The 12,775-nt window shown below is 47.5% G+C and overlaps 1 long non-coding RNA gene across 1 annotated transcript in view; it reads left to right on the forward strand.

Annotated features, from left to right (window-relative positions):
* LOC109320554 overlaps nt 1–12,775 on the forward strand; it is a 35,166-nt gene that overhangs the window by 16,021 nt on the left and 6,370 nt on the right. The window lies entirely within an intron of this gene.

Here is a 12,775-nt window from a genome sequence, read left to right on the forward strand (position 1 = left end):
TTGCAGGGAGGGGAGTTTTATAATGACAAGTGCCGAAGTGCCCAGTTTAGCTAATTGTCTGGAGCTTGCACTTGATGCCCAGGACCCAGTTCGCATCCCTTTGCTTGCTCTCCATTATTGCAGGAGTGATATGCCTGCTTCTCCCCCTAGCAGCACTGGGCACTTGCCTGCCAGCTCTCATCCTGAGATTTAGGTCCACTTTCCTGCTTCTGCATGTTTCCTTATATTGCTCCCCTGATTGGGCTTTTTACTATTTGAGCTCTCAGAAAGAGGCAAGTCTGTGCATCAGCCAATTTTTAGAACAGATCAGGGAAGGCTATTAACACCTAAACTCTGCACCACTTCTGTTGAAATTAGGCTTTCCGTGCAGCCTTAGGAGCGCATTCATTCAGCAGCTTTTACCTCGAGACACGCCAGCTTGCATGAATAATGCCATTCAAGTGAGCGGCACTATTCGACATGAGTATAGGTTGCCAAATTTAAGCTTCTGTTGGTGTCTTTTTTTCGATGATCTGTCACAGCGTGCCACAGAGTCGAATAACAGGCGAGTGGACGTAAGAGGTGTAAATTGTAACCCACGGGAAGAGGATGTGGTCTCTTTGTTCCTCTCGAAGAGCATGTCAGGCCGGTAGATTTTTTTTTTTTTGCGTTCTTCCTTCACAGTGATAGTGGCTTGCAATTTTACAGCAGATGTCCTGGGATTCAAACCCCTTTAACAATCCCAAGGGCAAGGGAGGAAGGAAGTTTTTGGAGAAGGTTTTGAAAAGACACCAGAAAGTGTAAGGAGGCTTGTTTCAGCTGCCCTGTGCCAGCTGCAGCAGAGGGTTGTATTCAGTGACTGGAGAGGGTGCTACTTATTTATTATGTATTTTTATTTTATTTTATTTTTTAATTCTCTGTGGCTGCATTTCTTCACTCGTTTCACTGCCTTCCATGGATAGATGATGAGAATCTCTTTAACTGGAGAGAAGAACAAGATAGGTGAGACTGGGAAAGAGTGAGAATAGATGAGAGAGCTCCCCACATGGTGAAGGAAAGAGGCAAATTATTGGGGAAGTATGTAGGAAATGACCTACATATATGTGCATGCGGGGGGTGGAGGTATCTGCTTCCTCTTAGATTTGCAGAGAAATGGGACCCAGATAAGTGACCTGGTTTAAACCACTTTGTGGATCTTTTTTCCTTCTGAAAAAGAAGTCTCTCTGGATTTCAGAAACTTCTGCTTAAGTTCTACCTCTTGCAGCTACAGCAAATTTGATCCTCACCAGGTAACTTCATTTGGTTTCCTTAATGAAGGCTTCACAGCAGGGTTAATTCTGCTTTCTATGTAAAAAGATTAAGTAGTAGTTGGGTAAAACACTTCATCACCGAAGTGATTTTTTTCGCAGTGTACTCGCTCCGAAGGCACAGATGTAATACCTGCTTTTAAATTCAATTAGCTCTGACTCAGTTGTGTTGCCTGAATACATTACCACAGCTTGAGACAGTCAGTGTTATTCTTTAAAGCTGAAAAACTATTTGGAGATTTCCCTAAATGTGTTTTAATTCCCTCAATATGTCATGCGCCTTAACAGCTCCTGACATGCGCTGCCTGGGCTTCCCCCATCTCAGGTAGGATTTCTCTTGGTGTTGGGGTCGCCGAGCCACGCTGCTGATGCCAGTAAGAGGGATCGGCAGCGGCTGAAAGAGGATGAGCCCTGTCTGAGTGGGTCCTCATCAGGTGAGAGGACATTTGATCCATTGTAAAGGCAGACACTACTGAGTCTCTGTGGCACAATCCTTTGAAATTGGGGAAGCAGCTGAATTGGGATTTTGGGGCTCTGCGCTGAGCCGTAGGTGGGGAGCAGAGTCGAACAGCCAAAGGGGGGAGCGGAGAGCAGGATCCAAGTTCACTGGCTCACCTGTTATGGAAGTCAATAAGATCAACGTTTTTCAAGCGTCCTCCGTTCTTTGGAAGCTGAGGTTCAGATGGCTAGGGTCTGGTTTTCAAGCTAGTTCCCTCCTGAAAGTTGGTGGGACCTAGCAGTGCCTCTAGAAATCCTGGCTGCTTTATTTTCCTCTTCATCACCTTGGAATAGGGACTTTATCATCCTGCCGGGACTCAGAACCCACCCGAGGCCCACGGACACTATTGCAATATAAATAAGGTGGAGTCAGTACGACGGCAAGCAAAGACGAATCGGGGCTTCTGGGTTCTCCTTCTGATTCTGCCACCGACCTTCTGCATGACCTTGACCAAATCATTACCCTTCCATCTACCCATTTGTAAGACGCTCTTGCTACATAGCCACCTGAGAGGTGAAAGTTATTTAAAAGCTAAATTGATGAATGCTTGTAAAGCACTTTGAGCTCCTAGGATGAAAGGTGCAATAGAAATGCAATTTACTTCATAATTATTGAACTAGCCCTGCAAAGCCATTAGATACCGTGGGGGGTAGTGGTGTGTGTGTGGGGGGGTTACTCTTAAGTTTAGAGTCCAAATGGAAAAGGATCCAAATGGAAAAGGGATGAGACTTCTATGGAAAGGTACCTCCAGAAGAAAGTTGGAGCAGCCCACACGGATGCTCTGTCCAGACTATCGTTTCCCAGGATGGGCCCGTTCTTTTTTCCCAGTGGACTCTCCTGGTGACCTGGATCCTTAAAGGACAGCCCTGGTCTCGTGCTCAGCAGCTCCCCACATCTTTCCTCCCCAGCAGGGCATGGAGCCGTAGGCTCTGGAGTCGTCATAGCAGAGCTTCCAAGAAGTGCCTGGAGATGGTGGCACCACATGTCCCGTGTTCACTGGGGACCAGCTGGCCATGTTGGCACCACCATGGTGGCAGGATTTGGCTGGTGATGGCACCGGATTCACCAGGCTGGTAAGATTTGGAGCGGCACCATCTCAGGAGGTCTTTGGGAAATGAAGGGATGGAAAGATGGCCAAGTCCTTTACCCCATGTTTGGAGGGGAAGGCAATGAAGGCCCAGCCCCTGCAAATTGGGACGAGACATAGGAGCTAGGTTTGGGGTTGAAGACCAGTCCCAACTGCTCTTCTGTCCCTTTCTGCATTGTGGAGGGAGATGGAGCGTGGCTACAGGGTAGAAAGAAGCTGCACTACCCCTAAGTGGGCAGGAGAACAGGCAAAGGTACCATCCTCCAGGACTGTGGAGGGGGAAGAGGGACCCCATTCATTGAAATGTATGAATGGAAATGACTGTATTCTAGGGTGATTGAAACTATTTTAGACTGATTTTATTTATTTATTTTAATAATCCCATTTTTGGTTTGACTATTTTACTGTGAATTATAAGCCATCTGTCTTATTTTCCAAACCACTGATGTATATTGTGTTGTAGTGGCTACGGCATTTTTTTTTTGTCCCACGAATTTTTTGGGAAGGGGTCCTGACTTGTGACTTTTGAGCCCTTGCGGCTGTGTAACAGGGCCCCCCAACCCTGCTAACTCCAGAGGAGGGAGGAGCAGGGTCCCCAGGGAAATAAGACATTTGTGACGCTGCATCAATCGGCAGCAACAGGGACCCAAACCCTGAAGCCGGAGACCACCGGGCAAGAGACTCGAGCTCATCTTTAGGCTGAGCTTAAGCTCCTAGACCCATATTCAAAGGTTGCAGTCAGGTGACTGGAAGGGGATAGGGCTTGGGAAATCCTGCCCACACTGGAGTCAGTGCGCAAGTATTTTGCCCTTAATGTTTTTAATTCTCCTATGTGACTGGCCCTCGTGTTTCTCTGACTTGCTGCCTTATGCTGTAACCATTGCATGTTTGGTGCATTGTAGGGATCTGCTCGGCCTGTACTCTCCTCGAGTTGGCACAAAGTTCCCTTGCCCGTTGTAAAGGTTTTGCTCCTCTCTGGTCCTGGTTCCAACTCGCTCTGACTGAAGCCTTTAGGGAGCTGTCGGCTCATAATGTCCATCAGGTGCTGACTGACAGCTGGGGAAGTGATTCTGGAATGACAGGTCGTTCTTTCATCTCCTTGGCCATGTTTATATAATGATGAGTTTGTCTTCATATGCACAGGATTGGAGCTGACAGTTAAAGTGGCTTTTATCTCCTTGGGGACCCGATGTACCATGATTAAAGCTCCGGAATTGAAAAATTATATTTCTGCATACAGCTAATCCCATGCACCTACTGCTCCCCATCACATTCCCCTCCTCTGTCCAAAATAGACCCCTAGTAAAAAGGCTGCAGTACAGAGGTGGGCAGTCCAGGTATTTATACTCCTGATGTATTATTGATAAACAGGCAAGTTAAGGATATGCTGCCTTATCACGATGCTGATATAACAGGCACTTTCTCAGCATAGCAGATTGTCTCCTCCCACCAGCTGTGATGTTTCAGGCCTGTCTCGGTGCAGCTTTAAGCATCGCGCTTCCACGCCTGTGATTGTGGTGGGGGTGGCATACTGAATTTTAACACGAAAGGAGTTCATGGGGCTCATGGCAGTCATTCGAGAGTAATAGACTGGACATCCAAAGAGAGGCTCGCTGAAAATTGGCTGCCCAAGAGCTCCGTCTTTCTCCCATTTGAAAGTGAGTGGACATCGATTTGCTTCAACAGGAGTTCAGTCGAGTCATGAGTGAGCCTATAGTCCTTGCCATTATAGCAATTTTCAGGTGAGTCCCTCCGCACCAGAATGTGCAAAATGGGTCGTGGTGCTTGCAGATCCTAAGTTGCAACCATGACCGGATGCTTCCTGCTGCAATTACCTGCGTCTTTCCCCCACAGATGTCATTTTTGCATATGTAGATGGCTGTGCACACAAGCTGCATAATGGCAGCTCTTTATCTTCAATGACACAAAACACAACTGCATTGTCCAGTGCAAGTATTGAAGTATTAAGCTATAGATGGAAGTGGAGAAAGAAAGAAGAAGAAATAACATTTCTGAAATCAGACTTGATATAAGATAGAGTGGCTGAAGCAGCGAAAGGCAAGAAGGGCTTGTTCCAGAGTCGGAAGCTGTGTTGGATAATGCTCTTGCCTCAAAATTGGTGAACATGTCATCTAAGGACAAGAAGATGCCTTCTGTTAAATAAACAGATGGAGGCAGGAAGGGAGGATTGAGAGAGACCAGAACCATGAGCATGGCTAAGGCAAATTCGAAAAGCATTTCAAGCTCTTTGCGTGAGATGGATGGTAACAGGATACATTTTCAGCAGCTGATAGAATTTTTTTATTCCAGGACTATAAGGCCAGATGCCCAGTGAGTCTAAATTGGCATAACTCTGCTGATGCCAGTACAGCTCTGCTGATTGATCTCAGCTGGGGACCTGGCCCAAAATGTCAGAGAAAAGCAAAAGGGCATACCACAACAGACTACATTTCTGGCAGGCTATAGGTATCTTGTGTCCAGATGCCTGGCACTCCAAACCTTGGAAGTTGGCCTTTTTCACTTGAATAGTCTTCTTTGTGATTGCCTGGTCAACAGACACCTTTAAGCTCTCCACTATGGTCCCATCCTCTTCCAGGAGCTTTTCCCAGCATAGGGTTCTGTTACTGAGGCCTTTAAATCTGAGAGAGAAACAGCTAGAGGCCCGGGGTGGCTATTTTGCACTGAGTGTTGGAAGCAGCGAGACAGTCCCTGCAACCGATGACAACCTGATTAGATATCAGGAGGCGCTACTTCACAGTCAGGGTGGCTAGGGCCTGGAACCGGCTTCCAGGGGAAGTGGTGCAGGCTCCTAGCCTAGGGATTTTTAAAAGGAAGTTAGATGAGCACCTTGCCGGGGTCATCTGACCCCGGTGCTCTTTCCTGCCAAGGCAGGGGGTCGGACTAGATGATCTTCCTAGGTCCCTTCCGACTCTAGCTGCTATGAAACTATGAAACATGGTTTTAGTTCCCAGTTATCTTTTTCTTCTGACTTCCCCCTTTTTTCCATAAGGAGATGGGGCCTGCTCGCATGGGGCACGGTGCGGTGGAAGTGTCCCCCATGGTTAATCTCAACCTTGAAACAAAATAATGATGTCTGCAGAGCTGCTGGTGTGAGTGGGGCCGCATCTCACCAGGAGATGAACTAGCCATGCCCCACTGCTACCAGCCTCTTCCTGTGAACAAAGCAAAGAGAAGAGCAGTTAGCGATTTATGGATGTGATGCTTTAATTTGGGGTGAGCCAAACTAAACTACGTCCAAGGAGTTTTACTTTAATGCACCAGAGAGACTTTTAAAGCATCCGTAAAACCTGCTTGTGCAAAGAGTCACACTGTTGGGGTGCAAGACGGCAAAAAACGTGGCGTGTACAAATGCCCTCTGGCCATATGCTTGGTGACAAAACCCCAGCTCGGATCACGCCTGGACTTTGAGTAAGTTTGCATTCAAAGTTCAGAGCTGCAGTGTGGTCATCTCTCTGTTTCTTGTTCAGTACTTCATTCAGGCAATTTTGTGTGTGACAGAGGAAAACATCCATTACTATTGTCAGCTCTTCACACTAAATGCTCCTTCTACCTGTGAGGCAGATGGTTATTTAGCAGTGACATTGTGATCGGTGTCATCCAGTGCACAGATGTACAGGCTGTGACTGACTTAGAGATGATCTAGTTTAAGAGACGGATGCACTTGGGGAACCTGGTGAGGTAAAGAGGAAAGAAAGGCAACAGGAGGTTGAGGAACAAAGAGCATGTGAAGTAGTGTGACTTTTAATGGATAGTGCGCCGCACTGGGGAATTGGAGACCTAAGTCTCATTCCTGGCTCTGCCTCTGTCCAAGGTGACCCTCCAGGCCAAGCCATGTGATGCCTCATGCTTCCACATCCTTGTCTGTAAAATGGGGCTAGGGACACTTACTTCCTCTAAAACGCTTACGGATGAAAGGTTCAATAGGCTGAATTATGATGGCAAGTGTTTAATTATAACTGGATGGGAATCTAGTCTGCATGTCTGTAAGAAGTTGAAAGCAATTAATTACTCATTAATCTGGTAGCTGTTCGGCAATCGGTCTTCAAATGCGGAACATAGGATCGTAGGCAAGTAGGGTTGGAACAGCCCTCAAAAGCTCATTTAGGCCAGCCCCCTGCTCAACATGAATGCTAGGGACTAGTGGCTATGAGACCAATCAAACTGATAGTTACTCTATCAATCCCCCTATAAGGTGCAGCACTGCCCTGCCTTTTCTCTAATGATCACTGTTATATGTGGGGAGCTAGGCTGGTACTAGATCTACAAAAGTTGAGCGAACTTTGGGACTTGTCTGCTATAGCCAGTATCCTTCTAAATGTAGAGTTGCAGCTTAAGTGCTGGCAAAGCAGCTTAATCCAGTTCCCTGAACAAAACAAGCTATACTGGGAGAAAGCTTCCTTTGCTGGGATAGCTGCATGTATACCAGGGCTTTTACTGGTAAAAAGCTGTGTTTGGCCATGGGTGTGATATGACAGCAGCACTTTGAAGTATAGAGCAGGCCTTTTCCTTCCAGCTTGGAAATAGCAGTGTAGGAAGGTGTTGGAGGTAGAAGGAAAATGAGGGAGTTTCTGGAGGAAAAGAGGAGGCTGAGTGGAGGTTTGGAGGGGGTGAGATCCTTGGTGGGAAAAACGGAGTCGTGATCGGTCAGTGGGAGCAACAGATTCCGGAGGATGGCAGGAGGAACCCGAGCTCGGACATCTGGACATCGGAAGGGGCAAGGAGGGGATTACAGAGACATCTCGGGGATTTACAAGGAGATCCTGCCAGAAATGCAAGATGGATTTCAGGGGAGACCATAATGATCTCTGCACGCTACACGGGGATATCCTAAGGTATCTCCTTGAGGCACAGCATAAGTTGGTGTGAGTCAGCGTGGCACAAGACAGCTTGGCCTTGGATTCTCACTGTGCACGTGCTACCAAGGACTGTAAAACCACACGTGGCACAGCATCCCCGGGGAGCAGCAGCGGAAAGGGAACTAACTTCTCACTCTTCCAGCCCTCCCTCCCTCCGAGAGATGGCTTCTTTACCAGGACTGAAGATCACCCTCCTTGCTCTCCAAAGTCTGAATGGCAATAGCCAGCGATGCTTTGCTTTGCTTTGCTTTGCTTTGCTTTCTGCTGAACAGGGTTGGGCACCAGGGTTTTCTTCCAGCCTTATTCTTTCCCCCAAGACTCGCATGCAGGAAGCACAGCCTGGGGCAGTGTCTCCCAACTTCACTGCCTTGCCTTTTAAAGAGAAGCAGAAATGCCCCAGAGGGCTGGGACTATTCATATGATCCTTCTGTAAGAAATATTTCTCCATTTTATATACAACTAAGGAAGTCAAGCAACGATGGGAAACATCAATGCAGTTGTAGAAAAATCAGGCTCAGGCTAACGCACAGCGCCAGATACTTAATCTCCCAGTGAACACTCCATGATGGAAATGTCAATAAATCCCTAACAGCCAGGAGACTTTAATACACGTGCCATCTAGTATCCCATTTTTCAAATCGCTTTCAAATGCCATGTTTGTCTCAATGAAACAGTTTCAAAGACCTGAACAACTCAGTCTGGAGGTGGCTTTTAGCTCTAGGGCTTCAAAAGCTTGCCCCTGTTCTAGGTTCGTCACTGCTTGGAGGTCCATTTTCAGATCTCTTGGGCCAACATTTTAAGATGTAGTTTCTGATTATGCGGTGCTTTCATATTTTGGAGGGTGCCCAGCTGCAGACGTCTGACTTCTTGGAAGCCCCTGTAAATCCAACAGCAGTCAATGGACATTGCCGGTGCTCAGAGCCTTGGTGTGTTAAGCTGCCCACATACACATCAAGGCACTTGAAATCCGTGTCCGTTTTTGAAGTGTTTGGTCTAGTAGTATTGTGGGGGAAAGGGCTGATCATGCATTTTGGGAAGCCGATACAAGATTTTTAGCAAAGAATGATTTCTGTAGGGATTTTCTGTTATGTTGTTTGAAGGGTTTGAGAGCTACTGGATGGGTGAAATATCCTTTTCTTTTTATCTCCCTGCCAAAATCAGATGGCTTAGAGTTACAGCCTTTTCATTTGAAAGGCTTCAGCTCCTGGCAACCACAGGTTAAAATCCTGGGAGTGTCAACCCTTCAGCAGCCTCTGACAGATAAATGGAGGTCCATGAATTTTACTCTCTCTGTCTTTCAGATGGGCCCTTAAAAATGGAGTGCCTGTCAGTTCTGCTTTGACTTTCAAGATTGCAGGGCTCTTTTCAGAAGAATAGGAGATGCTCCAGTGTCTTCAGCCAAAAGTTCCTGTATCCCCTGGTGTCTGTATATCCCATGTCTGACATAATTGCATAGAGGGACCATTGCAGCCAGTGCTAGAATGAGTTGAGCTGTATAACCGCACGCAGCAATATTACAGGAGAGGACATGAAGAATATCATCTCCAGCTGAACTAACAGGGGGAATTTAGGTAAGCAGAATGTAATTACCGAACCTGGCTTTCCGCCAAGAGCAGAGACGAGCTTTTATATTCTCATGTGAGGAACACAAGTGGTCAGGATCTCGGTTCATGATTCATCCCAAAGTCGGGAGGTCTGCTTTAGATCTTGCTGATGCTAGTTTTACATGGGGGGTGACTCCGTTGAGAGTGGCTCCCTGTTGCCTTGTACGTTGTGCTGTCATCTACGCTTGTGAAAAGTTATGTGAAGCACTGCCTTTCCCATCTGGTAGCCCGGAGGGCTGCACACCCAACGGTAGCATGCAACGGAGGATCAAAGCCAATGGCAGCCTTGCAGTTGCTTCTGATTTTGGAGGCAGAATTGTGTCCGAAAAGGACGTTTCTTGTTTGGCTGCCAGGTTGCTGACGCCTTTACCATCTCCACTAACCTGGTGATGCTGGTGTGCTCGGTCTTTGTAGCTCTTGAAGGAAGCATGTCACCTTCCAAGGTACAGCATCACCCCTTGAACCAGCTTGGGTTTCCCTAGAAGATCTCCCATCTACAGCCCGGCTGAGCCTATCCCTGCTTAGTTGCTGAGAAATGAGACTATCGCAGCCCTAAATGCCATAACTTCCAAGCAGGTTATAACCTCGCTGACTTCCGCCAGTGAGGTGGAGATGAAAACCTCAGCCAACACAGAATTGTTCCCTGCAGCCTAGGAAAGAGCTTCATCCAGATCTTAGTTTTTTGAAGTGTGCCGTGCAGAAGTCTTTTCAGGATCGTTACTGATATTGGAAAGAAAAAGGCCGCAGCCTAGCTCAGAGCCCTCTTGTGCTGGGTGTACATCTCTTGCCCCAGAGAGTTTGCAAACCAACTTGACGTGCCGACAAAGGGTGGGAGAAGGAAGTATTAATACCCTTGTCTCCTAGACGGGGCCCGGAGGCACACAGAGGTGGTGCCTTGCCCAAAATCACAGATGTCCATGTCAAACGTAGGAATTGATTGCAGGTCTCCTGATCTACTGCCTTTGTCCTGACCAGAGCATCCTTCCCCTTCTGGACTTGCAACCCAGGACAAAAACTCCAGTTACGTCTTAATGGGAGGAAGTGATTGAAGATGCCAATATATTTCTTTTCCCATCATCACTTAATTTCTCTGGGCTCCTTTCTGCCAGAGACAGCAGGATCTTTGGCTGCTGTGTCTTGGCTGGAGGAATTCTGATTAAAACTATTTTAATAGCATGTTATTTTTGAAAGCCTTATGGGCTCTGCACGCTGCATAACAGATCAGAGCAAGGGCAGGGCTTCCTGCAGTGAGAAAGGGGAGCGTCAGGGCTGGAGAGAGACACTCAGTAAATCCAGCCAGAAGTGCTGCTTCTCCTAATGAGTCTCCCTGGGTTTTCTGGCTCGGAGAATCCTACAGCACTAATGACGAAGCGAGAGACCCTGGTAGCTGTGCTTATCTTAGCAGCAGGCACATTGGCTCATTGATTTAATGCAGCTTTGCTTCATAGATTTTTTATTTGTAGCTGGTGTGGGTCAATCAAGGGAAGCGCTAGGTAACGAAGCCGTCCAGTTCGGGAGAGTGAGTGAGTGGGTAAAGATGAGGGCTAAGTGCCGGTGTCACGGAGTAACTGATAGCTAGTCCCTGCTCAGCAAGAGTGGGAATACTCCAGGTGGACCTGTCGGGGGCGGGGGAGCTCTGCTAACATGGGAAGGCTTGGGAGTTTGTCAAGCAAACATCTTTCCTGCATGGTCCCATCAGGGTTGGAGAGGCTCCTAGCATGAGGCTAACCCTTCCTGTTTCACACTTGGGAAGGGTAGGCTCAGCCCTGTTTGCATTGCTCCGGGAAATAAGCAGCCAAGATGGATTTTGGGTGGATCCATGGAGAGCGCTGTCAGGGTGCGCCCTTGATCCTGGTAGCACAGCCACTCAGCTGGCTCCCTTCAGATCTCTGTGCAAGTCAGTGCAAGGGTCCAGGCGAAGGGATTTGATTGCAGGTTGCAATGTTATAACAGGAAGGCAGAGCTCGGGTACTGAATGCAGGATCCTAGAAGATTCGACCGCAAAACCAGATGACTACATTGCAGCATGGCTTCACAGTGCTTTCATAATGGGATAAGATGACAACAGGTGTAGGAAGAGAGTGGCTACTGACAGGATATAGCATGCACCTGCATGATTTGGTCTGCTCATACAAGAGATCACTTCCTTAATGCTAAAAAAAAGCTACTCATGGCAATGGCTAAAACAGTGGCTCGTGTCTTCAGCCAGCACTGGTTGTGGTTGTGACTTGGGACCCTGAGTAATTCGGAGAGAAAGAGAGACATGTAGTCCCTCTTTCTGTTCAAGCCAGTATCCCTGAGCAAGTTAAGATTATCTCAGATTTATTCTTTATTCCCCTCTGTTTGTAGACAGGAACGGTGAGCCACACGCTTGTACCTATCCAGCAAGGAAGCAGAAACAAGTGCTGAAATTGGATGCAAATCTAACACTTGGATGCCTCTGGGCACCCAACAGATCACGGGTGTATGCTCACACCCCTCCTGTGAGCAAGATTGTCCCGTTGTACAAATGGGGCTGTGGAGTCCTCGAACAGTGAAGTTATTTACCCCTTTGTCTCATGGGGGCACCTGAGCCAGGAGTTGAATCTTGCTCTTCCTAAACCTACCCCAGCACTTTAAAGCCACAAGGTCATCTTCCAAAGTGGTGGGCCTGTTTTTGACATTCACTTTGCATATAAATATTCAAAAGTGGTCTAAGATTTTGAACTCTGCATAAAGACTTCCTGCCCGCAGGCTCATTTGGCAAACTTCGCAGGCAGCAAACAAAAAAAGGGGTGTATGCCGTGCTCATGTGAATGGATATTTGGAGTAGATTGCCTTGAGGGAGTCACCAGGTTCTTGTTGTCTTTGTTGTGGAGCATCCCCAAAAGTACTGTGCAGACGCCCCATCCCCAAGGCAAATGGAGAGAAGGGAGACTTTTACTTATTTATTTATTTATTTATTTATTTATTTATTTTTTAGCTGTATGAAACTACCCCCTCCCTCCCAACACTTGTCATCTGTGACTCTCGAGTAGCTGCAAAACTAGGGCACAGATCCACATGGAGCATATCCTAGGACGAGTAATCTTCCTCAGCCCTCGCTCTTCGTGGGAGCGCTCCTGTCAAACACTCTGGAACATGCTGTTGTAGATGCGTTCCTGAGCGCACGGCCCTGAAAGGACTTCCTCTAGTCATTCAGCATGCTTTCAGTCCAACTGGAGCAATAAAGCAATGCACTTTTAGGTATTTCTTCCGTCACTTCTTCCATACCTGGGGAAGTTCAGCGCAGAGCACCCTGTTGCTCTATGGGAGTGCCACTGTTGAGCACTCCCCCCTGGGCTGGGGTCTCGAGAAACTCAGAGAGGAGGTGGGTAGAGCGGGGAGCGGTTGGTGGAGCAGACTGCTATGTGAGAGCATGTGCCCCGTTATTAAAGGGTTAA

The sequence above is a fragment of the Crocodylus porosus genome, unplaced genomic scaffold (assembly GCF_001723895.1).
Source record: "Crocodylus porosus isolate Cpor-Errol unplaced genomic scaffold, CroPor_comp1, whole genome shotgun sequence".
In the NCBI taxonomy this organism is placed as follows: Eukaryota; Metazoa; Chordata; order Crocodylia; family Crocodylidae; genus Crocodylus; species Crocodylus porosus.